Source organism: Rattus norvegicus, chromosome 20, assembly GCF_021556685.1.
Source record: "Rattus norvegicus strain SHRSP/BbbUtx chromosome 20, alternate assembly SHRSP_T2T, whole genome shotgun sequence".
Classification (NCBI taxonomy): domain Eukaryota; kingdom Metazoa; phylum Chordata; class Mammalia; order Rodentia; family Muridae; genus Rattus; species Rattus norvegicus.
This window is the reverse complement of record NC_141553.1, coordinates 35,150,655-35,169,801: the sequence shown is the minus strand read 5'-3', so window position 1 is coordinate 35,169,801 and position 19,147 is coordinate 35,150,655.

Below are 19,147 nucleotides of genomic sequence, written 5' to 3'. Positions count from 1 at the left end.
AAAGTGAAAACACAATGGAGCTGAAAATATCCCATTTGTTTAGAGACATCATAGCATCGCAGCACAGTACATTATCCCTATGCAGAAACAAGCCTACTATGCTGACATGGCACATAAACATGGTGAATAGAACTGTGTGCAATACAAGGTATAGGACAATGACAGTAAGCTAAGTTATTGAGTACATATCCACTTCTGTATTGTATTATTGCATTTGAATGTTCTTTTGTAGGAAAAAAAGTTACCCCTAAAAAGTATGCTGTGCTACATGTGCAGAAGGCTTATGTAGCTCATATTTCTGTACTTTTATTTTTATGATGCACACAAAATTTTTCCTGTGATGTTTTAATCTTGCATTGTTTCGTTCTGTGTCCCCTAGATATACAAATCCCTCTGTTCATGTTGCCAGAAAGAGACCATGGGCTGAGATGTACAGTAGGCATCGCTATCTAGGCTCAGATACATACACCTTAGGATGTTCACATGATGACAAAATCACCTAAGGATGCATCTCTCCGAATGCAACTCCATCACGCAGTAATACATGAGTGGACTTATCTCTGGCTTCTGGCTGCTTTCCAATCACACCTCCCAAGGTTTTACCACACTCATGTTATATAGCTGTCAGCTAGCTGTTTGGGCAATTTAGCCTCCATGTCTGGATCCCCTTGTTTTTCGTGCTGTTCAGAATTTCCTTTTTCAAATTCCCAGCTGCTCTTCAAATCTAGAACCCTGATCTTTGTCAACTGGACCCTGTTCTGACCCAGAGAAGGCTGGTACTCTCAGGTAAAGAAAAACACAGTCAATGCCTTGGCCTGCCAAACTGTAGTTTTATGAATCAGTTGTGCCCTTGCAAAATTGTTCTACTTACTTATATCTTCACGGTCTTAAGCAGTTATTTCTTTCATATTCAGTGTATTTTTATGTTCAGTGTTTTGTTTATATGAATAATTCACCTCCCTTGTTTTTTAAAACTTTATAATATTTGTCTGATAAAAGATGTGACAAATATTTCTAGCTATCAAATATTAGTATCTATAGTGTGTCTTAATTTGATTAAATATTCTTTATCATGGTAATTATCTTAATTATATTCAGATTGTATTTATAAATACATCATCATAGATCTTATGCATATTATGATTCCATGAATCATAATTATTAAGATGATGACCCATAAGTATAAAATCATAAAAATGAAATAATCAACCACCAAAAGCTTAACTATTCAGTTATGTGTTGCATCCAATGCAAGAAAATGAGATAGAAAAGAGGACATGAGACAATGTTTACTTAAAATGAAAGATTACAGATGTGGAAAGTAAGAGGATTTATATAGTGACTGGTCCAAGTCTTATTTATAGTCTTTGATAATGAATGCGAATAACACTACAGTGACCATGACTCCTATGGTCAGCAAGGAAGTAATTTTGTTCTAACAATCAGTATAAGCAAAGCTAAGATAACATAATAAAGACGGAGTTATAAGGAAACGTAGTGGCAAATTTAGGAATTTTATTTGGAAGGAGAGAGAAAAGAAAAGGAGGGATTAAAACTGGACATTTTCAATAAGAAATGAGACAGGAAAAAGTGTGTAGTTATACACTGCAATGTGGAATAAAATACGCTACTTCAAAGTCCTCAATTCTCCTCGAAAATATAGCATTCTCTTCGACATTTTATGGAGCATTTCCTTCCACCTAGCATTATTATTGCTCATGAATCTAAAGAAAATTTTGTCTTGATGTCAATAAAAAAGGAAGACTTAATTGTATTTGAGCAATATTTTTTCCAGAGACTCATAGAAATTTAATCATAACATGGTTTCCCAGCTGTGCCTTTGGTGATCCAATACCACCCCTTGCAGTGTGACAATCATGTTTCCAAATGTGGCAGACCAGCCGAAAGAGACACAATCTGGGGTTGGATTGTACTTCCAGCCACACATCAAGGTAAGTGGCAAAGCATAAGAATTATTCTGAGACTGAGGGAATGCCTGATCTGTAGCCAGCCATATCAAATAGAATAGGGAGCCTCACAACTATGTGAGATCTTAAAAGAGATAAAATCTAAGAAACCCCCTTGCAAGGCTAAAGGATAGAAATCAGAATAGCAAGCACAGCTATAGACACATAATTTATTGAAACATCCAAGTCTTTCTTAAAAGAAGAAGAAGAGCTCTGTGTCCACAACAATAGAATTGTATTAGAACCCATTTTAGATTTGCACCTAAAATCTGAATCACTGGTGTGTGGAGATCTAAAATGGCTGGTAATTTTCTTTGCCCTAAGTAAGTAGAGAAGTTTTAGAAATTAAATTCCAGGGCTATGAAGAGAATATGCTGCTGAAATATTACAACAGTGGTAGTTCTCAGAGACTCAAGAACCAGAGATTGTAAGGGATGTTGTAAGTCTTACCTGAAGATTTGAAACTGTAGACTTTCTTTTTGAAGATTAGGTATATAGGAGTCATAAAGATGTGGCTGCAAGACAAAGATTTCATAGCACAGCTTATAAAATTGTGCCATACCCCATGTAGTACTGAAATTCTAGGCTCTTAGTTGGTAGGCCACACAGTTGAACAGAGAATACTTTGGAGATGAGATGTGGTACTATCAAGCTACAGAGAAGTAACAATAACAAAACAAAATAAAGGCAAAAAGAAAGATGGCACTTGTTGAGTGAACCACATGGATTGGAAGTGCCAAAGTATTAGGGTCTGGAAAGGGGCCAGAAAGTAAATATGAGAAGAAATACATGACCCAGAGATTCTACCTTGTACCAGTTAAAATGGCTAAGATCAAAAACTCAGCAGATGCTGGGGAGGATGTGGAGAAAGGGGTGTTGGTGGGATTGCAAACTGGTACGAACACTCTGAAAATCAGTCTGGAAGTTCCTCAGAAAATTGAAAATAGTTCTTCCTAAGAACCCAGCTATACTACTCCTGGGTGTATACTCAAAAGAGGCTTCAACATATAATGAGGACACATGCTGCAGTATCTTCATAGCAGCCTTATTTATAGTAGCCAGAAGCTGGAAAGAACCCAGATGTCCCTCAACAGAGGAATGGATACAGAAAATGTGATACATGTACACAATGGAATATTATTCAGCTATCAAAAACAATGACTTCATGAAATTCATAGGCAAATGGATGGAACTTGAGAGTATCATCCTGAGTGAGGTAACCCAGTCACAAAAGGACACGCATGGTGTCTTCTCACTGAGAAGTGGATATTAGCCAAAAAGAATCTCAAAATAGCCACGATACAACTCTCAGACCATATGAAACCCAAAAAGAAAGAAGACCACACCAAAGTGTGGATGCTACCCTCCTACTCAGAAGGGAGAAGAAAATAATCTCAGCAAGTACATGGAAAGAGAGATTTGCAAGGGAGGGAGGGAAGGAGAAGGAAAAGGGGCAGGGGGGCAGTTCAGATGTAGGCAGAGATGGTGGAGAAGCACAGAAGGGTCAGGAATTTGAAAGGAGGTGTGTAGCAATTGGAGAGGGGGGAATAGGGGTAGCCACTATAAGTTCTGGATGCCAGGGACTCAAGAGGTTCCCAGGACCCAAAAGGGAGGGCATTAGCTGAAGTGCTCAACAAAGTGAGATAGAACCTGTAGAGATCATATGTAGTAGATAGACTCAGCCCTGGCTTGAGGGATGGGGCCACCTACTCACCTCAAAAATACGAATCCAGAATTTCTCCTGTCAAAAGGAAATGCAGCGACAGTGGCAGAGTGGAGCAGAGACCCAAAGAAAGGTCATTCAGAGATTTCCCTACCTAGGGATCCATCCATCTGCAGAAAACGAAGCCAGACACTATTGCTGATGCCAAGAAGTGCTTGCTGACAGGAGCCTGATACAGCTGTCCTCTGAAAGGCTGTGACAGAGCCTGACCAGTACAGATGAGGATGCATGTAACCAAACATCGGAATAAGTGCAGGAACCTCAATGAAGAAGTTAGGGGAAGGACTGAACGAGCTAAAGGGCATGGCAACCCCACAGGAAGAACAACAATATCAATCAACCAGACAACCCAAGGCTCCCAGGGACTAAACCACTAACCAAAGAGTACATACAGGGTTACTCATGTCTCCAGCTGGATATGTAGCAGAGGATTGCATTAGCAGGCATCACTGGGTAAATAAATTGACACATTAAGTAGTAGGGATTTCCTTAAGTGTTGCTCGTTTTTATAGTGTTATATTGAAAACCTATTTTTGTGTTGATTGTAGCACCATAAGTAAGTAAACACAGATTTATTTACTTTATTTATTTGTTTGTTTGTTTGTTTGTTTGTTTAACATCTTGGTCAGAGTTTCCCATCCCTCTCCTGTGCCCAGGCACCCCTGCTCCTATCTTTTCCTCTCTACTTCTTTTCTTCTCCTCTCCTCTCCTCTCTTCTCCTCAGAGAAGGAGAGACTTCCTATGGATATCAACCTACCTTGGCACATTAAGTTGTAGGAGGACTGGGTGCATCTTCTTCTTCTGATGCTAGACAAGACTGCCTAGTTAGGGTAAAAAGGTCATATCCTTATTCGCTTCATCATATTAATAGTTTGTGAGGAAGTGGACTTTCAACCATTTATATAGACAGAACACTCTCCAAAAGTAACCCGAGTTCCTAGGTCTAAGTTAATAATGCATGCAACTTTTTTTCTCCCTAGAGCCATATAGCTAATTGATGCTTTAATCATTTTGATTGAGTTATCATGACTCAATTCATGTAATTAGGTAGAAAATTTAACTCTAATCAACTCTTCCTTACAGGACCACATCTAAGTGGAAAACTGAGTACATATTAGTGTTGTTTAATTCCATAGATGTCAACTGAATTCCATAATCCAATTGGACAACTTATATCAGAAAAGTTAAGTTCCTCAATAAAATGAATCCCATTTTCTAATACTGCTCTTGACAGGCATAAGCAATTCTGTCATATCTCTTTTGGATGATAACTTCAAATCCTCAATCAAGAAGGAAAAATATCACTGATAATCAGGTTCATAAATTTCTGATTATTAGTTCATTCTTTGACCCTTCACATCTAGTCCCTTTCCCCAGTCTAATGGACATAACTAAGGCAAAATTCCCATTAAATTCCTCAAGAATACTAAAAACTAACTGGATTTGTAGTTTCTGGGCAAAATAAGGTCAGACTATGATAGCAGGTCCTCAATAGTGAAAGCCTCATAGCATTCAATTGTTGAATTTGGAAATCTTATTTGTACACTACGAACATATTGTGTATGTCCAGAAAACATTTTCTACTATTCTGCCCTGCTTCTTGCACTCTTCCCACACATGTCCTTATTTTGGCAAAGCGCTCATAACTCTTTTCTGGCCAAATTTGACTAGTTATTAGTCTTGGCATTAACTGCAAGAAGATGCTTCTCTGATTAAGACTGAGGTCAGCATTATTTTGTGAGTATAAGCCTAAGTATTTAGATAGTAATTTGATAATATGTCTACTTATCAAAACAAAAATTGTACCTTCTTTCCTAGTCTTATAACCTCCTCAGGCTTGGATCTTGAATAAGCAAAAAGTAATGGTTAGGAAGTTCTTCCCATGGTGCAGGCTTCAAATCTCTTCACAAAGTGATTAATTTTCCACATAGTGGTCATGCCATTATTGCACTAGTAGGCATATCTTGCCAGAAAGGTCAGTATCATGGGTCATGGAATCTAAAGCTGTATGGGAGTTATGATAACTTTTCTCAGTCAGTAGCTTCCATGGCACCTTTTAGCACTATGTCGAAGCTAGGCAGCAGGAAAAAGAATGTAGAGTTCAGTAACAACATGATCTCTCTCTACCTTGCTACCAAAATGAGTGGTATCTTCAATAATAAGATCTTAACCATCGTGATGGAAATAGGAACCATTATCATATGCTCTGTTGTTTTGAGGACTTTTAGAATCATCATGACCAACAACTCATAGAGAAGGTTCAATTTCTTGTATTTGATTCTTTATTTCCTTTTAATAATCTATCCTACACAGAGAAGTACAATTCACTCATATAAGGTACCTCAGTTCAAATATATTTAAACAGTTACATGTATATTGCAAATGATATATACTAAAATAAATATATATATAATTACATTAATTATATCATATAGTATATAAATATCAATATATGTATTATATATAAAATTAACTCTTTTTTATCATTTCCTTTCTTCTATCTTCTTGACCCTGTACATGTTTAAAAGTTTCTACTCCTAATATAACTCCAACTTTCTTTTCATGTCACATTTGTTCTACTATCCACCATCATTAGAACACCCTCCACTTTAATGGTACTTTCCAGATTCCAATACATTCACTATAAGAATCCTTGGTGAACAAGTAAGTCTTAAGAATTCAATACCTTCTTCTCGCACCTCATGGTACCTTCTCCAAAAATGACCATACAATCAGTCACAAAACAGGCCTCAATAGATACAGGAAGATAGAAATAATCCCATGCATGCTAACAGACCATCACGGATTAAGGCTGGTCTTCAATAACAAAAATAATGACAGAAAGCCCACATATACATGGAAGTTGAACAACACTCTACTCAATGATAACTTGGTCAAGGAAGGAATAAATAAAGAAATTAAAGACTTCTTAGAATTTAATGAAAATGAAGGTACAACATACCCAAACTTATGGGACACAATGAAAGCTGTGCTAAGAGGAACACTCATAGCTCTGAGTGCCTGCAGAAAGAAACAGGAGAGACCACATCTAAAGCTCTAAAACAAAGAGAAGCAAATACACCCAAGAGGAGTAGAAGTAAGGAAATAATCAAATTCAGGCCTAAAGTTAACTAAGTAGAAATGAAAGGACTAAACAAAGAATCAACAAAACCAGGAGCTGGTTCTTTGAGAAAATCAACAAGATAGATAAACCTGTAGCCAGACTAACCAGAGGGCAGAGAAAGTATGTCAAAATTAAAAAATCAGAAATGAAAAGGGAGACATAACAACAGAATCTGAGGAAATTCAAAAAATCATCAGATCCTACTACAAAAGCCTATATTCAACAAAACTGGAAATTCTGGAGAAAACTGACAATTTTCTAGACAAATACCAGGTACCAAAATAAAATCAGGAACAGATAAACCATCTAAACAACCCCATAACTCCTAAAGACATAGAAGCAGTTATTAAAAGTCTCCCAACCAAAAAGAACCCAGGACCAGATGACTTTAGTGGAGAAATCTATCAGATCTTCATAGAAGAACTCATACCAATACTTTCCAAACTATTCCAGAAAATAGAAACAGACAGAGCACTACAAAATTCCTTCTATGAAGCCATAATTACTCTTATACCTAAACCACTCAAAGGGCCCAACAAAGAAAGAGAACTTCAGATCAATTTCCCTTAAGAATATCAATGAAAAAAATACTCAAAATTCTTGCAAACTGATTACATGAACACATCAAAATGATTATTCATCATGATCAAGTAGGCCTCATCCCAGGTGTACAAGAGGTTTAATATATGGAAATCCATCAAAGTAATCCACTAATAAACAAACTCAAGGACAAAAACCACATGATTATTTCATTAGATGCTGAGAAAGCATTGGACAAAATTCAACACCCCTTCATGATAAAAGTCCTGGAAAGAACAGGAATTCAAGTCCATACCTAAACATAATAAAAGCAATATACAGCAAACCAGTAGCTAACATTAACCTGAATGGAGAAAAACTTAAAGCAAAGCCACTAAAATCAGGGACTAGAGAAGGCTGCTCACTCTCTCCCTACTTATTCAATATAGTACCTGAATTCCTAGCCAATGCAATCAGACAACAAAAGGAGGCCACAGGTGACAAATTGGAAAAGAAGAAATCAAAATATCACTGTTTTCAGATGGTATGATAGTATACTTAAGTGATCCCTAAAGTTCAACCGGAGAACTAGAAAGCCTGATAAACATCTTCAGCAAAGTGATGGGATATAAAATTAACTCAAACAAATCAGTATCCCTTCTCTACTCAAAGAATAAAGAGCCTGAGAAAGAAATTAAGGAAATGACATTCTTCACAATAGGTCCAAATAACATAATATACCTCAGTGTGACTCTAACCAAGCAAGTGAAAGCTCTACATGATAGGAAATTGAAGTCTCTGAAGAACGAAATTGAAAAAGATAACAGAAGATGGAAAGACTTCCCATGCTCATGGATTGGCAGAATTAGTAAAGTAAAAATGGTCATTTTGCCAAAAGCAATCTACATATTCAGTGCAATCCCCTTCAAAATTATCATTCCATTCTTCATAGAGTTAGAAAGAACAATTTGCAAATTCATTTAAAATAACAAGATAAACAGTATGAGAACAGCTAAAAGTATTCTCAATAATAAAAGAACTTCTGGGGGAATCACCATCCCTGACCTCAAGCAGTATTATAGAGAAATAGTGATAAAAACTGTATAGTATTCTTACAGAGACAGGCAGCTAGAGCAATATAATAGGATTGAAGACACAGAAATGAACCCACACACCTATGGTCACTTGATCTTTGATAAAACCATCCAATGAAAAAAAGATAGCATTTTGAAAAAAAAAATGGTGCTGGTTCAACCAGAAGTGAGCATGTAGCAGAATACAAATCAATCCATTCTTTTTTTTTTCTATTATTTTTTTTTATTTTTTTTAACTTGAGTATTTCTTATTTACATTTCGAGTGTTATTCCCTTTCCCGGTTTCCAGGCCAACATCCCCCTAATCCTTCCCCCTCCCCATCCTCCCCCCATTGCCGCCCTCCCCCCAACAATCACGTTCAGTCTTAGCAGGACCCAGGGCTTCCCCTTCCACTGATGATCTTACTAGGATATTCAATGCTACCTATGATGTCAGAGTCCAGGGTCAGTCCACGTATACTCTTTAAGTAGTGGCTTAGTCCCTGGAAGCTCTGGTTGCTTGGCATTGTTGTTCATATGGGGTCTCGAGCCCCTTCAAGCTCTTCCAGTTCTTTCTCTGATTCCTTCAACGGGGGTCCTGTTCTCAGTTCAGTGGTTTGCTGCTGGCATTCGCCTCTGTATTTGTTGTATTCTTGCTGTGTCTCTCAGGAGAGATCTACATCCGACTCCTGTCTGCCTACACTCCTTTGCTTCATCCATCTTGTCTAATTGGGTGGCTGTATATGTATGGGCCACATGTGGGGCAGGCTCTGAATGGGTGTTCCTTCTGTGTCTGTTTTAATCTTTACCTCTCTATTCCCTGCCAAGGGTATTCTTGTTCCCCTTTTAAAGAAGGAGTGAAGCATTCACATTTTGATCATCCGTCTTGAGTTTCATGTGTTCTAGGCATCTAGGGTAATTCAAGCATTTGGGCTAATAGCCACTTATCAATGAGTGCATACCATGTGTGTTTCTCTGTGATTGGGTTACCTCACTCAGGATGATATTTTCCAGTTCTAATCTTTTGCCTACGAAGTTCATAAAGTCTTTGTTTTTGATAGCTGAGTAATATTCCATTGTGTAGATGTACCACATTTTCTGTATCCATTCCTCTGTTGAAGGGCATCTGGGTTCTTTCCAGCTTCTGGCTATTATAAATAAGGCTGCTATGAACATAGTAGAGCACATGTTTTTTTTTTATATGTTGGGGCATCTTTTGGGTATATGCCCAAGAGAGGTATAGCTGGATCCTCATCAATCCATTCTTATCACCCTGTACAAAGCTTAAGTTCAAGAGGATTAAGGACCTCTACATCAAACCAAACTAATAGAAGAAAAAGTAGGAAAGAGTCATGAACACATGGGCACTGGGGAGAATTTCCTGAACAAAACAACAATGGCTTATGCTCTAAGATCAACAGTTGACAAATGGGACCTTATAAAACTGCAAAGCTTCTGTAAGGCAAAGGACACTGTCATTAGGACAAAATGGCAACCAACAGATTGGGAAAAGATCTTTATCAATCCTACATCTGATAAGAGGGCTAATATCCAAAATATACAAAGAACTCAAGAAGTTAGGCTCCAGAGAGCCAAATAACCCTATTAAAAATGGGGTTCAACACAGCAAGAATACAGCAAATACATAGGCGAATGCCAACAGCAAACCACTGAACTGAGAATGGGACCCCTGTTGAAGGAATCAGAGGAAGGACTGAAAGAGCTTGAAGGGGTTCGAGACCCCATATGAACAACAATGCCAACCAACCAGAGCTTCCAGGGACTAAGCCACTACCCAAAGACTATACATGGACTGACCCTGGGCTCCAACCTCATAGGTAGCAATGAATGGCCTAGTAAGATTACCAGTGGAAGGGGAAGCCCTTGGTCCTGCCAAGACTGAAACCCGAGTGAACATAATTGTTGGGGGGAGGGCAGTAATGGGGGGACGATGGGGAGGGGAACACCCATATAGAACAAGAGGGGGAGGGGTTAGGGGGATGTTTGTCTGGAAACCAGGTAAGGGAATAACACTCGAAATGTAAATAAGAAATACTCAAGTTAATAAAAAAAATGGGGTTCAGAGCTAAACAAAGATTTCAAGCCGAGGAATATCGAATGGCTGAGAAGCACCTAAAGAAATGTTCAACAACCTTTGTCATCAGGGAAATGCAAATCAAAACAACCCTGAAATTCCACCTCACAACCAGTCAGAAGGGCTAAGATCAAAAACTCAGGTGACAACAGATGCTGGTGAGGATATGGAGAAAGAGGAACACTCCTCCATTGTTGGTGGGACTGCAAACTGGTATAACCACTCTAAAAATCAGTCTGGAGGTTCCTCAGAAAATTGGACATTACACTACCTGATGACCCAGCTATACCTCTCCTGGGCATATACCCAAATGATGCTCCAACATACTACCAAGACACATGCTCCACTATGTTCATAGCAGCCTTATTTATAACAGTCAGAAGCTGGAAAGAACCCAGATGCCCTTCAACAGAGGAATGGATACAGAAAATGTGGTACATCTATATATCTATACAATGACTTCATGAAATAAATAGGCAAATGGATGGAACTAGAAAGTATCATCCTGAGTCAGATAACCCAATCACAGAAAAATACACATGGTATACACTCACTGATAATTGAATATTAGCCCCAAAGCTCAAATTACCCAAGATGCAATACATGGACCACATGAATCTCAAGAAAGATGACCAAAATGAGGATGCTTCACTCCTTCTTAAAAAGGGGAACAAAAATATCAATAGAATGGGATAGGGAGGCAAAGTTTAGAGCAGAGACTAAAAAATCAGCCATTCAGAGCCTGCCCCACATGTGCCATATATATATATATATATATATATATATATATATATATATATATATATATATACAACCACCAATACTACATAAAGTAGATGAAGCTAAGAAATGTATGCTGAGAGGAACCGGATATAGATCTCTCCTGAGAGAAACAGTCAGAACATGTCATACTTACAGAGGCGAATGCTAGCAGCAAACCACTGAACTGAGAACAGGACCCCTGTTGGAGAAATTAGAGAAAGGATTGAAAGAGCTAAAGGGGTTTGCAACCCCATAAGAACAATAATGCCAACCAACCAGAGCTTCCAGGGACTCAACCACTACCCAAAACCCATACATAGCTCCAAATGCGTATGTAGCAAAGGATGGCCTTGCTGGATGCCAATGGAAGGAGAACCCTTGGCCCTGTCAAGGTTGGACCTCCAGTGTAGGGGATTATCGGGGTGGGGACGGTAAGGGGAGAGGAATGGGGAAGAGAACACCCTCATAGTAAGGGAGGATGAGGATTTAGGGGGCTGATGGACAGGAAACTGGAAAAAAGAATAACATTTGAAATGTAAATAAGAAATATCCAATTTAAAAATGGAAAAAATGAATTTAAAAAAAGAATTCAATACTGGGAAACACATATAAGAGCATACAACATTTGTTTTTCTGGACCTAAACTTCTTCATTAGCTAAAATACTTCCTGATTCAATCCAGTTTCACATAAATTTTATACTTTTTCCTGAATATATATGTATATATATATATATATATATTTCATTAGTTGATGGAACATCTAGGATGATTCCATTTTGTGGAACATATGAATACAGTACCTGCAAGCATGGATGTGAAGTGTCTCTGTGGTACAATGTGGATTATTGTAGGTATATATGTAGGAGCAGTATATAGGGACAGAGACTAGTTTAATGATTAACTTTCTGAGCAATTTCCACACTGATTTTCATGGAGATTTTATCAGTTTACTGACCTGGACCAGCAGGTCCTTCTTCACTAAAAGGGCCTATGAGAAAGAGCCAACACATTAGGAGATGAGGAGGATAAAAGTTAGTGGAGAAAAGAAAGGTTGGGATTGGGAGTTTATGTGTTATGTCAAGCAAGATTATTAAGACATACAGGGTCTTATATACTTTATCCAGGGGAGAAATGAGATAGAGTCAATAGAATCTATCAGAAAATGATGCAAAGTCAGCAGGAGGCTAATCAAGAATTGTTGCACAAAGGAACACACAGCGTCTCAACAGCATAGCAGGGCAATCACACAGTGGCCTTAGGAATCATAAATCCAGTCTCTTCATAGGGAAAAGCCAAGTTCTCAGAAACCAAACTTTAACTTTTTGAAGCCCTAGTCCCAACCCTAGATTGGCTTTGTAATGTGTCCTGCCTTGCTATGCCCAAGAGATGGTTTGACATTGTTACTACCACTGGAGCAGAGCCAGCAGGGTGTTGAGCTTGACAACTCTTAATGGTTGCTAGGCATAAGGCTTGTTTGTATATTTTACTTTATGTTCTTCCTTCAGGGGAATGTTCTCTCTGCCAAGTTTAATCACTTCATGATAATTAGAAACAGCACAAGTCTGGGATTCAAAGGTATGTCTAATGTCTTCAGCAAAATGGTAAATGCTGTGGCATTCAGGATAGCTCTTAAGACTTGGGGGGGAAACTCTAAAAACATGAATTCAAAAATATCTGAACAGGATTTCTTAGCTACGCAAAATATAAGGCTGCAATATGGATTGTATGATGTGTTTCAAAGACTAAAAGAACAAAGACAGAGCCACTAGCTGGTCAGAAAGATACAAAAGCAGGCAGATTCCTGAGTCCAAGCTCAGACTTGGGCAGCACCAAGTTTAGTTCAGGCATGGTGGGAATGGCAATGACCAAGCAAGATCCCACCCAGCTAGCATATTGTCTGTGCTCACATAGGCAGACTGATCTCTGAATTCTTGTTATATTTTTTTAAAGAAACAACATCTAAGGTCATAAAATGCTTATTTCTGGGATAATCAAAAGGGAACCTGGAGTAAATAACTAAATTGATATATAAATAAAAAATTGGGCTTTGGTCCAAGAGAGAGAACTATCCATAAAGGACTGCTTGGAGAGCAAACATAGGCCTTTCAGAATTATTCTAGCAGGATTTCTCAATTTGGTTGGAAAACCCATGAGCTGTACAGAGAGCTTTCAGAAATTTTTCTAGCACAAGAGAGATGTCTTTAACAGAGAGCTGACTCTAACAGGAAACTGTCTCTAGCAGGGAGCTGTCTCAGGCAGAAAGCTGTCTCAGGCAGACAACAGCTAAGACCCAAGAGCTAACTATAGAGCTATCTGGAGAGCCATTTTGAGCAGAACACAAAGCTGAGGGCTTGCACCCCATGATTGACTTCAAGCTGTTTATTTCACGACTCCCAAAGATGCTTTGTCAAGATGCCCTCTCCAAGCAGAGGCTGGTCCCTAGCAGCCTTACAAAGTCCTCTTCTGAGCAAGGACACAGAGCTGGGTTCCTTTTGTTCTTTTATTAAATTTCATAGAAAACTTGGATTAATCTGGATCTTAAGAGTTTACAGTTCCACCAACAGTGACTAAGTGTTCTCCATTCCTCCAACCTAAGCAGCATTTAAATGTTTTGTTTTCTTGCTTTTCTATTGTGACTAAAGTGAAGCAGAATCATATTCCCATAATAGCCATGGACATAGGACACTTTTAAAAAAGTATCAGTCATTTTGAGAAGTCCTTGTTTAGTTCCATATTTCCACAGCCATTATGTGGGCTTGTTTATTTTTATTAATATTTGAAGATTTTTTAATTTTCTGTATGATCTAGATTTGAATTCTCTGTAAGACATAAAACTTACTAATATTTCGTCCCATTCTTGGCACGCCTCTTCATTCAATTAGCCTCAGTAGACGTTAGATACATGTGACATATACACAGGCAAAGCATTTGAGATAATAGAGTCACCAGAATGGATTGATTGGACAAGTACCAGTGAGGAGTGTCTAGGGCATACACTGCAGAAGTTACATATGTTCACTGAAACGGTGAGCGTGATCAACAGGTATGTCATTGGCAGCATTGCCAACAGTTTACTTCTAGAGCAAAAAAACCTTCTTTTCCTCTCCCAGCTTCTTATCATTTCAATTCTTTGGAAGTAGATTTTGCTATGTTATCCCAAAGGAATGAAAATAGAAAACTAATATCTTTCAGCATGGTCTAAGCCATTTATTCCAATTATAAAACTATGTGGACAGTAAATACCCAATAGCACTGCCAACTCTGCTTCCGATAAAAATTAAAATTTAAAGTAAATATATCTCACAGTTTGTTGTCCATTTGTAAGTGTATTTATCATTAAGTAATGACATTTTCTTTTTTTAGTCTGTAAATATCTTCCAAAGAATTATTCCATGAGAAATCTTTCAGTAAGTCTCTAACAAAACATTGGAGATTGAAGGAGATTATATTCTTTTAAAGTAAATGATTGGGGCATAAACAGTGAAGAAAACAGAATTTGAGAAACCATTATATTTCAGCATGAAAAATACAAAGGTTAAGTCTATTTTGCCCTCATAAAGCTCTTGAATCATGAACACTATAAATATTTGATACGTTTTAAAATTATGAAACCATTTCTCTAAGATTCCTTGTTAAACTAAATTTTATTTCTAGCAGAACTATCTTGGCTTTTTTTTTATTTACTTAAAGAGATTAAAAGCTTATACCTAGAAGCAATAACACCAATGAATTTATAAAAATATAATCTCATAGATAAGCATTCAATTTTTAAAGACAAAAATATTGTTTTTATTTCTGAGTCTACTCAAAAATAGTCAGGTGGGAAAAGATTCCTTTGCACGTATATGGTGCAACAACTGACGTGATAAGAGAATGACAAACTTTCATTTGCAATGAATTTAATTTGGAGACTTTCACTTATAATTAAAAGTTATATTTTACTTGACAATATGCTAACTAAATTCATTCGATAACTAGATTCACTAATATCAGAATAGTTTAGTCAAACAAACTGATTAATTTCAATTTCAGTCAACAAAGTGTCGCATACTTTAATCTCATATGCAGAAGTAGAATCATAATTCTGCTCTGACTACCTTGGAAACGTGTAGGGTTCTGAATTCCCTCATGTGAGCATCCTAGTTCTCTTTGGATACCATTAGAAATCTAGCTATCTCAGTGTGACTCTAACCTAGCAAGTTAAAGATCTGTATGAAAAGAACGTCAAGCCTCTGAAGAAAGAAATTGAAGAATATCTCAGAAGATGGAAAGATCTCCCATGCTCATAGATTGGCAGGATTAATGTAGTAAAAATAGCCATTTTACCAAAAGCTATCTACAGATTCATTGCAATCCCCATCAAAATTCCAATCCAATTCTAATAGAGTTAGGCAGAAAAATTTGCAAATTCATCTGGAAAAACAAAAAACCTAGGATAGCTAAAACTATCCTCAACAATAAAAGGACTTCCAGGGGAATCACTATCCCTGAACTCAAGCAGTATTACAGAGCAATAGTGATAAAAACTGTATGGTATTGGTACAGAGACAGGCAGATAGACAAAATGAATAGAATCAAAGACCCAGAAATGAACCCACACACCTATGGTCACTTGATTTTTGACAAAAGAACCAAAACCATCCAATGGAAAAAAAGATAGCATTTTCAGCAAATGGTGCTAGTTCCACTGGGGATCAGCATGTAGAAGAAAGCAGATCGATCCATTCTTATCACTCTGTACAAAGCTTAAGTCCAAGTGGATCAAGGACCTCCACATCAAACCAGATACACTCAAACTAATAGAAGAAAAAGTGGGGAAGAATCTCAAACACATGGGCACTGGAAAAAATTTCCTGAACAAAACACCAATGGCTTACGCTCTAAGATCAAGAATCGACAAATGGGATTTCATAAAACTGCAAAGCTTCTGTAAGGCAAATGACACTGTTGTTAGGACAAAACGGCAACCAACAGATTAGGAAAATATCTTTACCAATCCTATAACTGACAGACAGCTTATATCCAAAATATACAAAGAATTCAAGAAGTTAGACCGCAGGGAGACAAATAACCCTATTAAAAAATGGGGTTCAGAGCTAAACAAACAATTCACAGCTGAGGAATGTCTAATGGCTGAGAAACACCTAAAGAAATGTTCAACATCTTTAGTCATAAGGGAGATGGAAATCAAAACAACCCTGATTCCACTTCACACCAGTCAGAATGGCTAAGATCAAAAACTCAGATGACAGCAAATGCTGGCTAGGATGTGGAGAAAGAGGAACACTCCATTGTTGGTGAGATTGCAGACTGGTAAAACCATTCTGGAAATCAGTCTGGAGTTTCCTCAGAAAATTGGAGATTGAACTACCTGAGGACCCAGCTATACCTCTCTTGGGCATATACCCAAAAGATGCCCCAACATATAACAAAGACATGCTCCACTATGTTCATAGCAACCTTATTTATAAGAGCCAGAAGCTGGAAAGAACCCAGATGCCCTTCAACAGGGGAATGGATACAGAAAATGTGGTACATCTACACCATGGAATACTACTCAGCTATTAAAAAGAATGACTTTATGAAATTCATAGGCAAATGGATGGAACTGGAAAATATCATCCTGAGTGAGGTAACCAATCACAGAAAAACACACGTGGCATGCGCTCATTGATAAGTGGCTATTAGCCCAAATGCTTGAATTACCCTAGATGCCTAGAACAAATGAAACTCAAGACAGATGATCAAAATGTGAATGCTTCACTCCTTCTTTAAAAGGGAAACAAGAATACCCTTGGCAGGGAATAGAGAGGTAAAGATTAAAACAAACACAGAAGGAACACCCATTCAGAGCCTGCCCCACATGTGGCCCATACATATACAGCCACCCAATTAGACAAGATGGATGAAGCAAAGAAGTGCAGGCAGACAGGAGCCGGATGTAGATCGCTCCTGAGAGACACAGCCAGAATACAGCAAATACAGAGGCGTATGCCAGCAGCAAACCACTGAACTGAGAATAGGACCCCCGTTGAAGGAATCAGAGAAAGGACTCAAAGTACTTGAAGGGGCTTGCGACCCCATATGAACAACAATGCCAACCAACCAGAGCTTCCAGGGACTAAGTCACTACGCAAAGACTATACATGGACTGACCCTGGACTCTGACCTCATAGGTAGCAATGAATAGCCTAGTAAGAGCACCAGTGGAAGGGGAAGCCCTGGGTCCTGCCAAGACTGAGCCCCCAGTGAACATGATTGTTGGGGGGAGGGTGGTAATGGGGGCAGGATGGGGAGGGGAACAGTCATATAAAAGGGGAGGGAGAGGGATTAGGGGGATGTTGGCCTGGAAATTGGGAAAGGGAATAACAATTGAAAGGTAAATAAAAAATACCCAAGTTAATAAAGATGGAAAAACAAAAAAGAAATCTATCTATCATCACATTTTCTTGCCAATGAAGGAAAGGATACTTAGTGTTAATATGAATATCTCCAGTAACCTGGTAATAAAAACAAACTGACATTGATACATATTGTTTCACTATTCCTGGAGAGCTCCACTGAAAGAATTCCAAGGAGAACTAGCACTATGTAGAAGACAGTTGGGAACTATTGAAGAGTAAAGCACTTTCTCAAGCTGCAAGAGTGAACAACAGAGAGACCACCATTTTGATCTCCATCATTCTAAGTTGACTTTTTTGTGTTGTTTTGCTGTTGCTTTTTTTAATCCCCAGAGCAAACAATTATTCTGCAATGTTTGTTTTGTTTAGCAATTGATAAAGCTTTATGGACTGATTCTCCCTGGGGAATATACCTCAGTGTTTCATTTAGAATGGTAATGCCTCATGCCACCAGAATGAACCTTATGAGCTTCAGAACTTGTGAAGCAGGTTACATTGTTGTCTATCATTGGCTTTTTAGGCAATCTAGAATGTAGCATCTCCTTCCAGAGTTCCTGAGAAGAAATGGGTACTATTATTCTGATCAACCATTAAAATCATATTTGCCTAGTCTTTTCTTCAATAAACTACTGACTATTAAGCATGTGTCAAGAACTATTGTTTCCAAGGCAGCTAATATCTGACTGCCTAGCTAACTGAGAAGGTCTTTCTGAAACCCTGCCCTACAAGAAGATGGTTGAATATGATTGTGTTCACTCTGATACAGGAACTATGTCCTATTATATTATAGATATGCAAACAATACTTTTCAGAAATGTAAACAACAAAGTCAGCTAAAGGACTTTTCCAAGTCTCTCTCCTTTCAAAATGAGCATGTGCAATGTTAACTTCTCTATAATGAGATTAGTTTAGAAAATTGTTAAATGTTCTCATTTCCCTGCCAAAGAGCCCTCAGAAATTCACAGCTCATTAGAACCTTCAGAGTAGTTAATAAACAAAGCTTGATATTATTACCTAATTAAAATATATCCCATTTCAACGTTTTATTACCCACCATTAAGATTCTTCTGCTACAGAGGTTACATAAAAATTATTATTCTGCTTTCCTTTAATTGCAAGTTTCACGAGTTAGTTCTTTCATATCAAAACACATAGAAATTGCAGAGGAAAAGCCATGTCACCCAATCACTGTTCTTTTAAGTAAGAATTAAAACAATATTCAAAATGCAAAATCAGAAAGTCTCCCTCTGCTTTAATTGTTTCTCCTGTCAAATGTTATTGGGGCATAAATACGATAAGAATCTGAACAAAAGAAAATGATTCTATGAAACCACTCATGCTCCTTTTCTTTCCCTAACACATTTTCAAAAAGGGTTGCAGTTTTAGTAGGGAATCCAGATGCTGGTCTGAACTTTATTAGCCTCCGTTTGAAGCAAGCTACTTTGTGTATCTGATTACGCCCGTATAAAACCTGACAGTCCA